At 39.9% G+C, this 14,077-nt stretch overlaps 1 long non-coding RNA gene across 1 annotated transcript in view; it reads left to right on the plus strand.

The window, feature by feature from the left end:
• The window catches only part of LOC106558482, a 127,641-nt gene that overhangs the window by 10,107 nt on the left and 103,457 nt on the right, over positions 1–14,077 (plus strand). Inside the window, exon 2 of the long non-coding RNA XR_005385953.1 lies at positions 8,180–8,249. This is a non-coding gene — a long non-coding RNA (uncharacterized LOC106558482). The remainder of the gene's footprint in view (positions 1–8,179; positions 8,250–14,077) is intronic.

Below are 14,077 nucleotides of genomic sequence, written 5' to 3' on the forward strand. Positions count from 1 at the left end.
ATCTGACTGATTAGGAGTTTCAGAAAGAGACGATGGGGAAAATGAGAGGGGGAAGTTATCAAGCCAACAATGTGGAACCTGCAGATCAGGAGCATGAGTATCCATGAAAATGCCTGCTATGTGTCCAGCGTAAGGCATATACAGACAACCAATCAAACAGAACCCTGATCTAAAGAAATCTCCAGGGATACATTTAAATTCTTAGAAATTTTCAGAGAGTAAAAAGAAATCACTCCCTACAGAAGACAAGAATAATATTGGTATCAAACTTTTCATTGTCGATACCATATGCCAAAGGATATGGTACATTGCCTTCTAAGGGATGAGAGAGAGAGTAATTTTCAACATGTGACCTTTCACTCAGTGAGGCCCAATCTATTCTCATATATGACAGTAAAATAAAGACACTTATAGAAATTTCAGAAAACTTGTCCTCCACACACCTCATCTTAGGATATTACTTGAGGCTGTATTATGGCAAAGCAACGATGTAGATAAGCAAAAATATGGGATCCAGGAAATGGTGACATCCCAGGAAAATGGGGAAGGGAAATCCCAGAATGACATCTGTGCATTGCCCCCCTACCCCACCCCGCCCCACCCCACCACCTCCAGGGATGGGGGGCGCAATCCTGCAAGATGGTGCAGGAGGATGGAGAACTGAGGGAGGGAGATGTTCTTAAAACATACACACTTACATGTACACACACAACACTACACAATACAGCAAGACATCCTGATTGGTTGGAGAGTTTAACCATTTGTCTGGGAGAGAGATGTCTCAAAGGGAATAGGGGAAGTCTATTATAAGTATAGTTTGGTTTCGTCTTAGAATTCGTATAATTTGGTTTCATCTTAAAAGCTCATACATGCCACCTGGGTGGCTCAGTTAAGTGTCCAACTCTTAATTCCAGCTCAGATCATAATCTCAGGATCATCATCCTTGGAGCACTGGGCTCCACACTCAGTGCAAAATCTGCTTGAGACTTTTCTCTCCCTCTCCATCTCCCCCTCCTCCTCGCTCGGGTGCTTTCTCTCTCTCTCCCTTTGTCTCCCTTTCAAATAAATAAATAAATAAATAAATAAATAAATAAATAAAATATTTTAAATATTTTCTCATATATGATACATTACAGATGAACTGTGAAGATACACTAAGTGAAAGAAGCAGGTCACCAAGGGTCACATACTCTATGATTTCATTTATATGAAGTGTTCAGAAATCCATAGAGGCAAGTCCAGGCAAATCCATAGAGATAGAAAGTAGATTAGTGGTTGCCAGGGGCAGAGTGAGGTGCGGTGGGGCATGTGTGTGGGGAAATGAGAGTGATGGCTAAGGGGTGCACGGTTTATTTTGGGGGTGAAAAAAGATTCCAAAACTGTGGTGGTGGAGTCACAACTATGGAAGTCACTAAAAGTCATTGCATTATATGCTTTAGATGAGTGACTTGAGTGTAAATTATACCTCAATAAAAATGTTAAGGAAAAAAATGCTCATGAAGACTAACTGGAAGTTCCTCAAGGGAAAAACATGTTGTTATCTTGCCAGACTGGCACAATATTTACAAAAAGTGTGCTACCATACACAAACAATCTTCCATTTTTCTCTGAGCTTCTATCAGCCACTTTCCTAGGCTGCTCACAGCAGGTCTGCCTTGGGATGAACTCTCCCATCTCAGACCCAGCCTGTCCCCCCAGCTGACTTTGGTGCCTTGTCCTGTCAGACTGGCTCCACAGTTTTTACCCTCATTTCCACCAGTCCCAATAGCATTTACCCTCCCTCTGCCTCAGTATATCAAGCAATTTCTAGCACATCATGAAAGTAGCCTCCCTCATACCCATGCAGATATATCCTTTTTACAAAATAATGTCCACCATCCTCAACATGGGTAAGGCTGGGAGACCACCTGCCAGAGATGCTTGGGGGGAGGGGTTCTCCCACTGAGAGGAGATTGGATTCGAATAACCAGTGCTCCTCTGAATTTAATGCACACATGAATCAACAGAATCAGATGGAGATCTTGTTAAAATGGAGATGCTGATTCGGCAGCTCTGTGTGGTACGTGCCCAACAAGCTCTGGGTGGTGTTCCAACTGCTGGTCCTGGGACCCCACGTTGAGGATCAAGGAGATAGACTGTCTGTGAGGTCCATTTCATCTTGGACTTTTCATCTTATACCTGACCAAACTGATAGGAATCCCAGATACATCTCATCTGACACTGCTAATGTAGCTCGTAAACATGAGCTCTCTCTGGAGGTCCTGGAAGCATAAGTTAAACTTAACAGAAAGGAAAATAGCTTTTCTTTTAGGAAGGATAACCTTGCTAGCATTAAGAAGCCTATGGGCCAAATATGGAACATAAAATAGGATTAAAATACCATAGAATCTTCTCTGACCTATGGAAGTTGATTATTTTGGGGGGAATGTTTCTATTTGACTTATATTTAAGCATTATTTATGAATGAACAGTATATAAACCATTTTTAGAATCTGGCAGACTGGGCCAGGAGGAAGAGAATACACCGTGATCATTTTTATCTCAACCATGGAGTCATAACTCTGGAAGTTCAAGAGAGTAAAACCTATAGATTTCCAGGTTACACTAATTATTATCATCACTGATTTTGCCTCTGTTTTTTTTTTAAGATCTATTTATTCATTTTAGAGAGAGAGAGAGCAAGTGCAAGTGGGAGGAGAGGAAGGGGGAGAGAATCTCAACCAGACTCCCTGCTGAGTATGGAGACCAATGCGGGGCTCAATCTCTCTACTCGTGAGATCATGACCTGAGCGGAAATCAAGAGTTGGATGCTTATCTGACTGAGCCACCCTGGGGGCCCCTAACATCACTGCTATTATTAATTTTATTGTTATTATTTTAAATCAGAGTAATTAGTGAACATAATTGAAAAACTCAATTTGTGCAGGAAAGTGTGTGTAAAAAAATGCTCAGTAATGGCATCATTCCTTCCCAACTACATCTACTTTTAAATGATTTTGCCCCTCTTATATTGTAGTTAGCTCCACCTTGCTAAAGATAATATATATTTTACTATTTCTTGATTTATCAATTGTATGCATCATATATTGACTCTCTGCTATGGGAAATGAGAAATTTCACTCACTCAGGTGTTTCTTCTCTGCCAACCAATAAATTCATATCTCCCTTTTGTTAGCTCTGTGGCCTTAAATAATGTATTTTGGTTTCTCTTTTATCAGCTAGAGAAGAAGTAAATATCCTTGACTTCACTTTTTAAGATGAGGATCTTAGTGATGCTACCCTTCCACAACTCCATTGCAATGCCCACCTCCTGACTTTTGCCATTTATACTTATTTACATTTACTCTTGCCTTTGAAGGTTGACAACAACTACAAGTACAAAATTCAAATAAATAAATCCTTGCTTTTTTTATGAGTTGGTTCTATGAATGGAAAATCAAAAACAGTTACATTATCGTGCCTATGTACATATTATTCACTGTTGGCAAAAGAGTATCTTATGACACCTTCTTTCTCCAAAGCTACTTCTGGAAACTTCTAATTGTTTTTGTAGTGCCCTAACAAACAGACCCTTAACTTATGGAGATATTCTTAGTTGAAGAGTGCTTACTTTATCAGTTAAAAGTGTCAGAAAATTCCCAGCTCTCTTTTTTTTTTTCTTACCTTAACATGTTTTGAGGGCCTGTTTTAATTTTGTTTGGGACCTGACTCATCCTTGTCTCTGGCTCTTAATGAAGGCTGAGCTCAGGTTGCTCCAGGAAACAAGATAAGAAGGAACATATGGTTCTTCAAAGCTTGCTCTAGAGTGAAAGACCCACAAACCTTAGATTACTAGTCAAATGCCAAAAGGTCAAGATTCCCTTCCCTTACATCAGTATTTCTTTAGGTTGAAGTATAATTGACATGCGACATCTTATTAGTTTCAGATGTACATCATGGTGATTTGATACTTTTACACATGATAAAATGATCCTCATGATAAGCCTAGTACTTACTATCTGTCACCATACAAAGTTATTACAATATCATTGGCTATGTTCCTGATACTGTACTCTTTTCTAACTGCAGGTTATTAACTCAATAGTGGGTCATGAAATCAATTTACTGGGTCACAACTAACAGTTTTTAAAAAGTGAAGTAGAACAGAATAGGCAGACTTCATCACCTACAGTAAAGTTTAAGCATCATTTAAATAATAGGCATGTGTAGATATTCGTATGTGTGTTCTGCTTGCATGTGAAATGGAGGCTTTGCTTATTTTAGTGCTGGTTGCTATTGAAAAAGCTTGAAAGCATCTATCTGGCATGCTGAACCATTACTCCTTTTAGAGTAATTTCTAGTCTGGAAGTTGCCTTCCTCAACTCTTCGTGGTTTAAGTTGCTGGGACAAAACCTCCAATGTGTCTAATGGAGCTCTGGGCTCTGCTCCCCTTTCTCTGAGATGTATCTTCCTAGGTGGGTTAACTGAGTGAGACCTGTTATGGCTCAAATTCATCTTGGATTTTTAGATCTGCAGCTCCAGTGGGACTCCTGGTGGGAAACTGCTGGTCTCCATCAGCACTGTGCCTTGGTGTATTGACAACCAGAGCAGACCATTTCTTGACAAAATTATCTTCAGGAATAACCATGAAGTTAAATGAATAATAATAATAGCTAGAAAAGAAATGTAGACAGGGAACGTTTCTTTTGAGCAAATGTTGGCTATCTTATACCAATAAAAAAAATAAATAGTAAGATAAATTTACAGTACAAAAAAAAAAAGCCAAAGGTACCAGATTAATACTTTTAAATGACATTATTGTCATTTAAGAAAAATGACAAACAACAAAGCAGGGAAGACACAGTGAAGAAATTTGTTTACGGCCCTTGAATAACATTAGGGAAATAAATGTGTAAAACACAACTCAGTGATTCTTGCTCACAACTAGCCCCTTATTTTCTTTTGCTGGACTCTAAGCCAGGGAACAGGTTTATGGATTTTTCCTGGCCCTGAGAGAGCACTCCCTGTGTGTGTGTGTGTGTGTGTGTGTGTGTGTGTAGAGCAGATTGCTGGGGAAGGAGGGTAGGCATTGGGTAGAATGAGGAAAACACAAGACAACAGATATGGCTACACAATGTACGTAAGGTATACATATATGCTAAATGGAAGGAAAGCCTTGAGCATTCCCTAATGCTTTTAAGATAATTTAAAGTATAACCAAAATCTTGGTTTTGTTTTGTTTTGCCAGTATGCAGTAGTTCTCACTTATCTGTGGGGAGATAAGTTCCAAGACCCCGGGTGGATGCCTGAAACTGCGGATAGACCCAAATTCTATTATGTATTATGTTTTTTCCTTTATCACACCTGTGATAAAGTTTAATTTATAAACTAGACACAGTAAGAAATTAATGGCAACAATAATAAAGTAGAACAATTATAACAATGTATTGTAATAAATGGGATGTGAATGCTCTCTCTCTGTCTCAAAATATCTCATTGTACTGTATTCATCCTTCTTCTTGTGATGATGGGAGATAATAAAATGCTAATGTGTTGACATGAAGCGAGGTGAATGTCACAGGAATTGTGGGCTAACGTTAGGCTACTATTGACCTTTTCATGATTCATCGGAAGGATCATCCACTTCCCAATCAGGATTGACCACAGGTGGCTGAAACCTTGAATAAGGGAGGACTACCATACGTGTGAGTTCCCCTGGCCATCCTCAGGGACTGTGTCTCTGCTACCCACACCATCCCCAGTTGTTTCTCTCTCTGTTACAGAAAGCAACTCAAAATAAACCTTCCTCAGAATCTCTAAACAGAGCCGCAATTCCATTTTGTTTGCCCTTGCCTTATTTTTCTTCACCTTTCAAGTATGAGAACATTTGAGACTGACTCACTTTGCCTCCAGCATTATCCTTCCCCTTTACTTGCTTAGGTCTCTCAACAACAAAGGTTTCCTAGCTTTGTATGCATGCAGCTTACCTGTGGCTTACGAGGTTTACCACACTAATTCCCCCCAGCCTCACCTGGCATTCTGAGCCCAATGGAGGGATTTCTTCCAGAGGGCATGCAAGGCTGAAAATGGAGGAACAGCTTGGTGCCAATGAAATCTTTTGAAACGGTAACTCTCTTAGAGTGGCTTTCCCATCTTCTTTCGAGCTCACCATTCTCTAGGTAAGAATCAGCCTAGACTTCTTGATTTCTCCTCTTGTTTTATACATATTTGTGGCCTGAACTTCAGGTCCCCTGGACCTCCTCCAGTCCTTAGGGCCAGTTTAGCCTGTGCTCCTGCTTCAGCTTCAACTGGTGAAGAAGGTCTTAAGCCTGTTACTTTCTCATTGCCCATGTGATTTGCCCAGCTTGCTGCTCTACAACGGCGATATCCACCTGGGGGTCTTACATAGCCAATGAACTATAAGCCACTTGAGGGCAGAGTCTGTACATCTTGAATGATTTCACATCCACCATTGAATTTCATATCCAATGATATGCTGGTGTGCAGCATATATCCTTGAGCATACTGTATATGGAATAAATTTGCCTAGTAAGAAAAGTTTAAAAATTAGAAAGTATGAGAGACTTATAAAATGTACTCTTGTGTTCATTTGAGTACGTGTGTGTATGCGAAGTTACCATTTAAGAATCTTTTATGATTTTGTCACTATAAAGCAAAGACTTTCAAAACAACAAGAAAAAAAAGCCCACTCTAATAAATAGTTTGGGAATGATGTGAACATTTTTTTCATATGTTTACTGGTTATTTGTTTTTCTTCTTTTGTAGAATGTTGAGTATCAAGAGCAATCAAAGAAATACAAATTAAACAATAGCAAGAAATCGCTTTTTGATCTACCTAAGTGGCAAAGGTTTTTTAAAAATGTGTAATACTGTTAGGAAAGGTTCCACTTGGAGTCTCATATGCTACTGAGAGACCGTAAGGGCAGAGAATCTTTGTGAATGGCAGTTTTCATCAAGAGACTTAAAATGTGCATATTCTACAACTTCTTTGGAAAGACTGACAGTATCTACTGAAGCTGAACATATGCCGTCTTTTATGATCTAGCAATTCCATTCCTAGGTACATATCCAACAGAAATGTGTACATATGTTCAACAAAAGACATGTACTAGAATGTTCATAGCAGCACTGTTCATAATAGCCCTAAATCGAAAAAGTACTCAAATGCCCATCAACGGTAGAATGGGTAATGAGGGGTGGTATGTTCACACAATGGAATACCATCTAGCAAACAGAATGAAGAAATTATTACTATACCCAAGGACATAGATGAAGTGCACCAACGACATCCTGTTGAGTGACAGGGCCCAGATAGAAAAGAATGCATGCCATATGAACTATTCTTCTTATATGATGCTAAAAAAAAAAAACTGGCAACACTCATTTATTGTGTGAAAAGTCAGTATAGTGGTCACCTTTGGGGTGTTCAGAAACTGGGAGGATGGCTTCTGGGATGCTGGTAATATTTTTTTGATCTGAGTATTGGTTCTACCAATGTGTTCACTTGCTAAAAATTCATCAAGCAATCCACATATGATTTGTGTACTTTTCTGGATATATGTTATACTTTAATAAAACTAAAAAGTCTGCATACTCTTTCACTTAGTAATTTCACAATTACTGTGTTTATCCTGCTGAAATAATTATAGATGTTCACAAAGAATTTATATGCAAGGCTTTTCCTTCAAAGTGTTACTTTTAACAATGAGAAATTGGAAATTATGGAAATGTCAAATGATTGTAAAATGGTCAAATACATTATGGAAGAATATTTGCAGCCTTGGAAAGTCATGTTTATGATGAATATATAATGACATGGAAAAATATGGTTTCATGTAAAGTGATAAAAAGCAGGATGCCAAACTGTGTGCGGAGAATGATCATAATTTCATTAAGAAACATATCCATATTCAACGCCAACACCGGTTATTTTGGAGTGATAAGTTTTTCAGGTGGTCTTATTTTCTTCATTATACTCCCTCTCATTTATATTCTGTTGTGTGCAGTGATTACATTATTGCTTTGTAATCAGAAAACATATTTAAAATTTTTATAATTTCATGATCCAAAGAAGATTCTCGTTGGTCCACACTTTTTCAAAGCCTATGAAAGCAGAAAAGCCGAACAGGCAAACTCCATTCTTGTTACCTTGGCACTGAAGCCAATTTTCTCTCTCCAGGCCTACTGACTCCAACAAAAGTACTTGAAGTCCATGGAAAACCTCACAAATCCTCCAGGAAGTTAAAGAGGTAAGTGAATAAACCTCATTTCTGAGTAGCAAGTGTGGACTGGTGGTGGAAGACAGAAAATGCTGGAGGCAGGAAGCCAGTTGAGAGAAATATGGTATTTGTTCCTTTCCCAGGCTCACAGGGAAGTGAGCTCGCTGTGGGCTTGGAAGAGCACTGTTGCAAACGGCTGCTTGTTCCCTTTGTCCTTGAGCCTCCAAAGTTGGAGAGTGACAGTGGAGGACAAACTTTGGGTCATATTTTCTGTTTGTGAGGCTGAATGACAAATTACCTTGTGTCCATGTTGGGGGAGACGATCTGATCTGAATTGCATTCTTGAAGCCAATTGGAGGCAAAGGAGGGTGGCATTTCTTAGACCCGGGTAACAAGACTTTATCAATTGATTGCAAGCCAAACATTCTACTTGTTAACTGTAATATAGCCAGTTCATCTTAGATATGATAACTCACAAGGCACCTTGAAAATCAGAGTACAGAAGTTTATGGTAATTCACAGGGCAGTACGCCATACCTGATAGTTTGTTGTATGGGCAAAGGGATGCTGTAGGCAATTACCTGACCAGAACATTTGTCCAGGTCACAATACCTTTGCCAAATGGAAGGTCTCATCCCAAAGCATCAGAGAATGTCAAAAGTATTCCTCTTCAAATGCTCAACATCTGCGATTTTGTTCCTTGCAAGCATTATAATCTTAAATAGCATGTGAAAGATGTAACCACGTGAGGTGGTACTCAAGAACTTGGTAAGGAGGTATAAAGCAGGGTACTCTGTGAGAGATAAACAAGCAAAATATACAGATGTATACTAAATATATTTAGTTAAAAATGTTTCCTTAATTTTATAAATATATCTTACATTATATTAAAATATAATATATATATAAAGCAGTTGGTGAAGATGAACGAGAAAGGAAAAAAATGCCCTTCCAGCTGACAGGAGCACCAGTCTGCCTGCAGGTTATAGGTTTCCACTGTGGCAGGAATACAGAAGGTTCTTGAGACCTGATGTCATCAAATCATATACCTTCTCACCAGCTGCTCTGACGCTTTGTGGAGATGGAAGCCACGTAGTTTTGGTTACCACTATATTCCTCACATGTACACAATTGGTACGCACCTGGTGGCCTGTATTAGTTTCCTATAACTGCTGTAACAAATTGTTACAACCTTGGTGTCTTAAAACAGCAGAAATTGATTTACTCAGAGTTCTGGAGGCCAGAAGTCTGAAATTGGTATCTGGGGCCAACGTCAAGGTGTGCATGAAATCAGGACTGCGTTCCTCCTGGGGAAAGTCCACTATCTTCAAGTCCCCCTCTGCTCCATCCTTACACAGCCTTCTCCTCTGTATATAGTCAAATCTCCCTCCGGCTCTCTCTTATGTGGAGACTTGTGTTGCATTTACAGCCTACCTGGGTGGTATCCCCATCTCAAGCTCTTTAACTTCATCTGTAAAGACCCTTTTACCGAATAAAGTAACATTTACAGGTTCCAGGGGTTGTGGCCTATTATCTTTGGGTGCCATTATTCAGGCTACTACAGCGCTTAATAAATATTTGTTGAACCAATGTTGGTTCTACCAATACGACTCTTCAGTCCAGCTCGAAATTTCATTTCTCACTGCAAATTAAATTTGCACTCTGAATTTACACATCAATCCCTAATGAGCTTTGTCAGTGGGAGGCAGCATCCAGCATAGAATCATCTCAAAGAACCTGGGAAGTCTGGGTTTGCTGAGGAACACGCTGGGCTGCAGAGAGATCACTAAAGCTCCTCGTGAGCACCAACCACATTCTGAATTTTACTGAAGATAGCTTTCCTCAAGAAAAGATCTCCTAAACTGAAAAGTCTATTTCTACAGTTTTGTATAAAAGAAGCAATTTGGAAAAAATGCTTTAGAGAAACTTCACTGCTGGCTTGACATTGCTCAAAAATTAATTTTAAGTGATTTATAAAAGTCATAGCAAAATGAAAATGAAAATACATGTATGTACTTTTTTTTTCCTTCAGGAGTTAGCATGAAGTTCATCTTTATGTTAGTTGGTAGGATCAAACTCCTTATGGCAAGCCCTGCCCTTTGTACATGAAAGCAAGCTACAGGGTTGGGTATCGCTGGGTCCTTCTGCTTTCAAACATGAAGATCGTAACTGGGCTGGGAGAGCTTGGCATGTAAGTAAATAAAAATATAAGAAGAACAACTATTAAAATATTCAAAGCCGAAGGGAACAAGTTATGATGGATAAGTGACAGTCCAAACACACAAGAACACAAATATGCATATTAAGAGCTTCCTGTTAATTTATCTAAGCTGTTCCTGCATTTATTCTGAGACTGGGCTAGCCTGAGCCGAATCAAAACTAAATGGTCTAAATAGGCAAGCAGGCAGGTGCCTTGGCATGAGCCAACAATGGCGATCTCCACCTCCTGATGCAAAGCATTTGTGGTCATTCCTTTCAAGCAAATGCTGGTGACTCAGGCATGTGGGGGAGAAATGCTCTCTTGTACATGGATTTAAGCCAGAAAATGGTGTATTCTTTCCTTTCCACTCTCATCCTTCCCAGAAGTCACATTGAAATGTTGGTTAGAAATGGAAAATACGGGACGCCTGGGTGGCTCAGTAGTTCAGCATCTGCCTTTGGCTCAGGGCGTGATCCTGGAGTCCCGGGATCCAGTCCCACATCGGGCTCCCTGCATGGAGCCTGCTTCTCCCTCTGCCTATGTCTCTGTCTCTCTCACTCTCTGTGTGTCTCTCATGAATAAATAAATAAATAAGATCTTAAAAAAAAAGAAATGGAAAATATTCTATTAACCTTTTATAAGTGAAATATTACTTTGAGATCAGAGAGACCAGAGTTTAACTTCAGCCTCTCAGTGGCTATGGGACTTTGTCCATGCTGTAGGCATCCTGAACTCCATTTCCCCATTTGTAAATTTAATTCAAATTAGAAATTTATAAAATGGAGATAGTGATGCATATTTGTGGTGTAAGGCCTACAATTAAGGCTCGATGTTATGCATTGTCTTGATATCTGGTAAAATTGGGAGAGCTTGGGACAGCCTAACCACGAATTCCCTCCCTACTCTGCTCTGATGGATAAGGTTCCCTAGGCAAACATATCATAGGGACCACGCACAGTTCTTGCTTATCTCTCAGGAGTGGATTTCAGTTCTTGCCAGCCCATGATATTATAGAAACAAGCCAATCACATTCTTTTGCAGGAACCAGATGGTATCCCATTCTCTTGATACTACAAAGCCTGCCTCCTATAGCACCTGATGGCTCACTCATTTGAGAACATCACTCAGATGTTCTCAAATGCAGTCCCCATATGGCCCCGCATGGCATGGTGTCTTCTTCCTCTGGGCTGTGAGTGTATGTGACTAGTAGACTGCTATCAATCTCATCTGTGCAGTGTTGGGTGCCATGTACTCAGCCATGCCCATTACTCTAGTGTAGGAATCATTCCCTCACCAATGGGGTAGATAGGAGACTATTACAAAAGTATCTCATTGGGCTATTATGACGAATAAATGGAATTAAGTTACATATTTGGGGGAAAGGTCTGTGTTACTTCTCAGGATATGTTGAAGTACTGAAGAAGAGAGAAAGAAGGGTTTCTGCCCTTAAGGCATTCGACGCTTAGTGGAAGAGAGGTATCACAGCACTGTAATCCCTAATTGGCTTGTGAGAGTGAAGGTGTAGAGGCCAACCTTGGGTTCTCTGTGAGCCAAAAGAAGGCATACAACCTAATAACCTTCATCACTTCTTCTGTAAAATGGAGATAATGATACCTGCCTCTTAAAGTTGTTTTGAAGATTTAAATAAACAATGCATAAATCTGGGACACCTGGGTGGCTCAGTGGTTGGGTGTTTGCCTTTGGCTCAGGTCTGATCCCGGAGTCCTGGGATCGAGTCCTGCATCAGGCTCTCCGCGAGAGCCTGCTTATCCCTCTGCCTATGTCTCTGCCTCTCTGTGTCTTTCATGAATAAGTAAATAAAGCCTTAAAAAAATGCATAAATCCCTTATCCCAATTTCTGGCAGGTAGTAAGGACTTAATAAACAGCAGATCGAGTTGAATTTGAAGGACCAATAGTCATTACTAGATGAAAAAAAGCATTTTCTGAAAAAGATTTATTTATTTATTTTGGAGAGAAAGAGTAGGGGAAGGGGCAGAGGGAGAGGAAGAGAGAAAGTCTTAAGCAGACTCCACACTGAGCGGGGAGCCCGACATGGGGCTGGATCTCATGACCCCGAGATCACGACCTGAGCCAAAACCAAGAATTGGACACTTAACCGACTCAGCCCCTCAGGTACCCCTGAAGAAAAGTTTTTTACAAATGCAAAAACCCCCAACTTATTGCCAGGGATTCCTTTATCTCCCCAGGAATATCTTTTCTAGGGGAAAATGGCCAATTAAGATGAACAAAATGATGCTGTTTCTTACACTAGGCGATGCCACACTTTAGGTCCTATTACCACTGCCACAGAAGTCCCCAAAGAATCTTACGAAAATACGTGCACATCAATCATTGTGCCAGTCCTGGCATGTTTCTTAGGCAACTAGGACTGGTTGATTCCTGGATTTTGTTTGTTTGTTTCCTTTTTTCCTTTGGTTTTTAAAAAGGCTTCCTGTAGTCATTGCATCACTTTGTTTTTTTTTTTTTTTTTTTTTTTTTTGCATCACTTTGTTAATGATGAAAAATATGGGCAGTGTTCAGGGTGCAGTGATAAATATCACTCCCGTCTTATGATGCCTCCTCAAAGATGACCCATATGCAGTGGATCTTGTAATAAAGCTATCTTATTGTGAACTTAGGTTTAATTGGCAATTACTTGCAATCCTTGACTGTTTATTCCCCACTTATTAGATGAAAGGGCAGCATGAAAGAGCAGAGAGTGACCGATTCAGGTGTCACCAGACAGTGTCTTTTGTCTCAATTCTGCCCCTAGCAAATTGTAGCACCTAAAGAATGACCCTTAAGCTCTTTGGTTTCTTCTTCGTGGAATGAAGTGAAGATCCCTTGTAACTAAGAGGTTGGGAACGGGAGGGTCAGATTTAGGGATTTGGAGCCTGACAGATTTGCCTTTAAATTTTTATTTGTCACTCATTAGCTTAGGGACTAAGTAAGATCTCCTTGAGGATCAGTTTCCTAATTTCTCATGAATTGTATTACCCTTATTTTCCTAAGGACTGTTATAAAGGTTAAATAACATAACCAATCCATCGACAATCCTATTGGGTCTACCTTCAAAATAATTCCAGAGTCTGATGACATTTCATTACCTGAAAGCTACCATCACGTCTTGCTTGGATTATTCCCATGGTATCCTCAACAGTCTCTGGAACTTCTGTCTTGATTTTCCCACCCCACAACAGTCTGTTTTCAATGCAGCAGCCAGAGTGATCCTCTTAAAATATGTGAATTCATGTCCTTCTTCTGTTTGAAAATTTTCCAGTGGTTTCCAATCTTATGCAGAGTGCAAGCTCAAATCCTTACCGTGGCTGACGAGGCTGCACATAATGAGGCTTCCCACTGCTTCCTCTCCTGTGACTGTCTCTCATCACTTCACTCCAGCCATACTGGCCTTCTTCATGTTCCCTAAATACTTCTTCAGATATCCTATCGGAGTACTACTTCACTTTCTTTGGGTATCTTTTCAAATTTTATTTTATCAGAGAGCCTTTTCAATTTTTTGGTAAGGGGGCATTGTCTTTATAAAGGTGTAGTGGATATGCCAGGGATCAAACCCAGGGCCTTACACATGCAAATCAACCAATCTTCTTTAAAATGGCATTCCCTAACCTCCATCCAATTATTCTCTATCACCCTTAC

Source organism: Canis lupus, chromosome X, assembly GCF_011100685.1.
Source record: "Canis lupus familiaris isolate Mischka breed German Shepherd chromosome X, alternate assembly UU_Cfam_GSD_1.0, whole genome shotgun sequence".
Taxonomy (NCBI): Eukaryota; Metazoa; Chordata; class Mammalia; order Carnivora; family Canidae; genus Canis; species Canis lupus.